Source organism: Elaeis guineensis, chromosome 10, assembly GCF_000442705.2.
Source record: "Elaeis guineensis isolate ETL-2024a chromosome 10, EG11, whole genome shotgun sequence".
Classification (NCBI taxonomy): Eukaryota; Viridiplantae; Streptophyta; class Magnoliopsida; order Arecales; family Arecaceae; genus Elaeis; species Elaeis guineensis.
In genome coordinates, this window is record NC_026002.2 from 20,988,534 (window position 1) to 20,994,718 (window position 6,185).

Below are 6,185 nucleotides of genomic sequence, written 5' to 3' on the forward strand. Positions count from 1 at the left end.
TTTGTCAGTTTGATACCATTTTTGTAGATGACTTGTAGTTGATTGAAGATTTCAAGATTCAGAGTCTCAATGCTTCATTCTGAATATCATACATATGAACAACTTTATTGATAATATATCTTCAAATTATCGATATTCCAAGTTTGAGGGATAGTCATCCCATCAAGGATTTCTAGTTGATATGCATCCGAATAAAGTATCTCGATTACTCTATAGGGTCCTTTCCAGTTTGAAGATAATTTTTCTTGTTCCAAAGATTTTGAAACTTTTACTTTTCTTAAGATCAGATCTCCTGAACGAAAGATCTTCGGCTTGATTTTTGCATTATAATATCAGACTACTCTCTGTCGATATGTTGCCATTAGAACTTGAGCTTGCTGTCGGACTTTCAAAAGTAAGTCTAAGTCGGCTCTCCGATATTTAGAATTGCTCGACTCATCATATTGTTCGTCTCTTACTAATGGCAATCCGATCTCAAGTGAAATTATCGCCTCCATTCCATAGGCTAAGTTGAATGACGATTCTCCTATCGGTATACGAGGAGTTATCCGATATACCCATAAGATCGGATATAATTCTTTCATCCAGAGGCCTTTAGCTTCATTCAGTCTAGTCTTGAGATCATGTAGAATTATTTGGTTTGTTACCTCCACTTCACCATTGGACTGTGGATGATCGACTGAGGTGAGCTTGTGCGTAATATGAAATTTTACATAAAATTCTTTAAAATTCTGATTGTCAAATTATCGATCATTATCGATGATAATGATGTGTGGTAGATCGAATCTACATATGATTGATTTCTGAATAAAGTCTTTCATCTTACTTTCAATGATTTTATGCCAAGGGTTCAGCTTCTAACTATTTGGTAGAGTAATCAATGGCAATCACTATAAACTTTCTCTGACCAGATGCTAGAGGAAAAGGATCAAGTATGTCGATTCTCCATTGTGCGAAGGGCCATGGTGCAATAATTGATGTCAGCTGGCTGGCTGGTTGATGTTGTATATTAGTATATTTTTAATATGGTTCATATCTTTGAACAAGTTCAACTACATTTTTTTTATGGTGGGCCAATAATATTCTTGTCGTAAGATTTTATAAACCAATGATTTATCCCTCAAGTAATTTTCATAAATTTCTTTATGAACTTTTCAGAGTGCATAGTCGGCATCCGTTGGTCTCAAACACTTTAGTAAAGAAAGAGAGAATAACTTTTTATAGAGTTATCCATTCATCAAAATATATTGTGAGGCCATCCACCATAGTCGTTTGGCTTCTAAAGGATCTGCAGGTAGAATTCCATTAGTCAAATACTAGATGATTGGATCCATCCAGCTTGGCTCGTCATTGATTTGTAGCACTTCTTTGATTTTATCAATACTCGGTTATTCAAGACATTCAACGAACGTCTGACCAAATGAGCTGAAGGAAGTAATTGTGAGTCAAGAAAGTGCATCAACTCGAGCATTCTCTACTCTTGAAATGTGAGAGATCTCAAAATATTTCAGAGTCGATGTAAGATCTTTCACTTTCTAAAGTTACTTCATCATAATAAGGTCTCGAACTTTAAATTCATTCTTAATTTGTCTGATAATCAATTGTGAGTCGGTGAAGACCTTCAAGTCATTGATGTCAAATTTTTTGGCAATCTTCAAGCCGGCTAGAAGAGCTTCATATCTAGCTTGGTTATTCGAGGCTTTAAAATTAAACTGAAGGGCATATTCAGTTATAATCTCTTCGAAATTGGTGAGGATGAGATCGGCACCACTGCCTTATACGTTGGATGCTCCATCAATATATAGCACCCACATCGATGCTAGTTGGTCTCAGGGGTTTCAATTTACTTCGATTTGTCATTGAGTTCATCCTTAAGATTATTATCAGATATGGTGCACTCGACGATAAAGTCAATCAAAACTTGTACCTTCATTGACGGTCGCAGATGATATTGAATATCAAACTCATTGAGTTTTATTGCCCATTTCGTCATTCGACCTGAAGTATCAGGTCGGTATAGAATTGCCTTCAATGGCTGATCTGTCAAGATAATTATTGGATGTGGTTGGAAGCACAGATGAAATCATTGTGATGATATGATCAGAGCGTAGATCATTTTTTCACTCTTAAATATCCTATTTTAGTATTATGAAGCACCTTGCTAGTATAATAAATCGATCGTTGAATTCAGTTTTCATCCTCTTACACAAGTACCAAGCTAACCGCCTCTGCTGAAGTCGTCAGATAAAGATATAATGTTTCTCCCATCTTCGATCTTGTGAGCAATGATGGAGATGTCAAATATTTTTTTAGATTCTCGAAGGATTATCAGCACTCATCTGATCATGAAAATTTTTTTGTCTATCTCAAGGTCTTGAAGAAGGGTCAACATCTTTCTGTCGACCTTGAGATGAATTGGCTAAGTACGGCGATCCTTCCATTGAGTTATTATATCTCTTTCTTGGAGCTTGGATACTTCATATTGATGATAGCCTTTATTTTCTCGAGATTAGCTTCAATTTCTCATTGCGTCACGAGAAATCTGAAAAAATTTTCGAAAGTTATCCTGAATGCATACTTAATCGGATTCAATTTCATCTGATGTCGTCGAAGTGTGTCGAAAGCTTTTTTCAAATTTCGAACAAAATCAGAAGTTTGAACATTTTTCACCAGCATATCATCAACATAGACTTTCATGTTACGTCCAATTTATGCTTTGAACAATTTGTTGACCAACCGTTGATAAGTAGCTCCAGCATTCTTTAAACCGAGTGGCATTACTTTGTAATAGTAGATGCTTTTATCGATTATGAAGGCAGTGTATTCTTCATCTTCGGGTGCCATCCGAATGTGATTGTAGCCAGCGAAGGCATCCATAAAGCTCAAAAGTCGATGTCCCGAAGTCACATCAACTAGTTGGTCGATCTTTGGTAAGAAAAAATTATTCTTCGGACAAGCTTCATTTAAATTTGTGTAGTCAATGCAGATTCTCTATTTTTCATTGGCTTTTCTCACCATCACTATATTGGCGAGCCAATCGAGATAATTAGCTTCTCTGATGAAGCCAGCCACGAGGAGCTTGTCGACTTCTTCATCGATGACCTTCTATCTTTCAGGAGTAAAAGATCTTTTCTTCTGTCTCATCGGTCTAACTTTAGGATCAATATTCGGCTGGTAAGTTATTACCTTCAGAAAAATTCTTGGCATATCGGCTGTCGACCAAGCAAAAATATCGATATTTGTTCTTAGTAGATTCATCAGTTGTTGTCGCTCTGGATTAGATAATTATGATCTAATTTGGACCGTCTTCTCTAGATTATCTTCTTTAATAGGATAGAAATCAATAACTCTGCCGGCTCACTCCTTTCTTCATTTTCTCTTTGATCCAATTTATCAACGAATAAAGAGTTTTCAGATTGATTATTCTTTGTAGAGACCATGAAGCAATGTCGAGTAAGTTATTAATCTCCACATATTTTTTTAACTCCATTTTTTATTGAGAATCGGACCAATAAATGATATGTTAAAATTACTGCTCTCAAGGCATTAAGTCTAGGTCGTCCAAGTATGGCATTGTAAGTCGAAAAAATTTGGACGACTGTGAATGTCAGGAGAACGATACTTTATTGTGGATCTTTTCCCGCAATTAGTGGAAGAGTAATTTTTTTTTCTACAATAATTGTATCTTCGATAAAACCGACTAATGGTGTTGAGACTCTTTTGAGTCGATCAGTTGGTAGTCCTATTCGGAAGAAAGTCAAGTAAAAGAGAATATCAGTAGAGCTTTCATTATCGATTAAAATTTTTTTACATCATAGTTTGCTATCGTCGTCGAGACGTCATCGAGATGATGATAGCATCATGATGGAAAGTTTGTAATATCCGAATATCATCTTTCGAAAAAGAGATTGCATTGTCAAGTCATCATTTCTTTGCTGACTCTTCTTCGAAAATTGTCCCCCAGTCCTTCGATCATCTCGAGATTATGTTGATCACTCTCACCATTGATCGATTGTTGATCATTTCCTCAGCTTGTGGTTGAAGCTGTTGGTCGGTGGGAGATTGAGTCAGACGATCTCTTCAAAATTTTTCGAGGTAGCCATGTCAGATCAGGACCTCTATTTCATCCCTTAGTTGAATACATTGTTCGGTATTGTGATTATGATTACGATGAAACTGACAATACTTCTTCTTATCGCCACTCTTCGGTGGCGCTTTCATTGGTGACGGATGTCGAAGGTGCTCCTCTCCTTTAATCTCCATTAAGATCTGTGCATGAAGAGCAAAAAGAGAAGTATAAGAGTCATACCTACTGCCATAGTTGTTCGGTCTTGGACTCCATCGACGGGGTGAAGCTTGCTTATTGATCGTTGATCGATTTGATTCAGTAGGAGCTTTTTTTTTTGTTTCTTTTTCTAATCTTTTTCTTCTGTTTGGTGCTGATCAGAGGTGCCTTCATCCGCATGAATATATTTGTATGCGCGCTCCAAGAGTTCAACATAGATCCGAGGGAGAGTTTTATCCAGAGAGTAGGTGAATCTGGATTTCCTTAGACTTCTCTTCATGGCCGAGATGGCCATATCTTCGTTGAGGTCCTTGACCTCAAATGTAGCCATATTAAAGCGAGCCACGAAGTTTTTCAATGTCTCTATCTTGCCTTGCTTGATGGAAAAGAGACTATCCGATGTTCGTGGCACCTTTCGACCAGTACTAAAATGGGCCATGAAAGAATGTTCGAGCTGCTCGAAAAAATTTATGGTCTCCGACTGAAGCTCAGAATACCAAGCTTGAGCAGTCTTCCGAATAGTTATCGAAAAACAAATATATAGGAGGGTGTCGGTGGCCCTCTAGATCATCATGAAAGCCTTATAACTCTCTAAATGATCAATTGGGTTCGTGGAGCTGTCATATGGCTCCATCTACGGCATTTTGAATCGAGACGAGATCGGTTCGTCCAAGATACGCTGAGAGAGAGGTTGGACAGTGTGAAAGTTGAAGTCGTTGGAGGACTTTCGACCTTCCATCTAAAGTCAGACAAATTGGCGATCGATTTTTTTGAATTTGCATTCGTAGTCATCGAGCCACCGTTACTGAAAAAATCTGAGGGTAGAATCTCCTGAAGAATTTGAGGATGGAGAAGGAGAAGGTGCATGTGGCTATTTCTCCTTCTTGATGCTATGTACATGAGAAGGAGAAGGAGGTCGCTACGAAGGATGAGCGGCATGATGAGAATGTCGAGAACACAGTTGCTCGATTCGATAAGAAAATCGAGACGATCGTCGTTCTAGAGATGAAGAGGATGATTGTCGTGGAGGATGGTAGCTATGCCTGGATGGCACTAAATAAGCCATTGGCTCCTCCATCAGTGGTTGCTGCTATTGCTGTGTCTGTTGTTATTGGAGGATGTGCATCACCTCTGTCAACACCTTCGTTTACTGTATTAGAGCAGCAATTTGTACGTCTGTCATGATTACAAAATGCGAAGAACTGGACTCTGCCAATGGAGGTGGGGGAGAGAGATCTTTCCAATGGGAAGATTGTCTCACGGATCCTGTAGAGTTGTTTTGAGCTCTGATTTTTATCATGATTGCTCGTACTTTTCCTTCCTGGCGTGCCAATCTGTTGTGGCTAATTTTCTATTGCATCTGTTACTGGTGAAGAGCACATGCAAAATGAAGTCCACACTGACCGAAATTATATCCGACGGAGATCCTTCGATACTTAAGTCAGTGGGGAGTGATGAATAACATATGAATATTTAGAGTAACAGAGTTTTAGCTCCAAAGAGTCCTTATCAAATGTTGCACGTTTATCTCTTTTTATAGATGAGTTGTTGGTAACCGTTTGTGATGGTTAAACACGTGGATCCCGTTTATTTCCGCATTATATGATCATGGGACGGACGGTTATATCCGTCACTGATCATATTTTAGCCATTATGTACTTTCTGCGCTGATGGTTTCTAGTAAGCCGACTCTATGTCGATAGTTTGAATATATCGACTATATATCGACAATTGTGGAAGCCCGAATGATAATCGATCGGCAATTCTGATATGTCGATGGTCACTGATTTGGAACTAGTTAAGTTGTCGCAGTCGGAGTTTGTTTGGGATGGTTGAGAATAACCGACTGTTGATCGGCTAATCGATTAATAGTCGATAATTCGTACTCATCAGATCGATT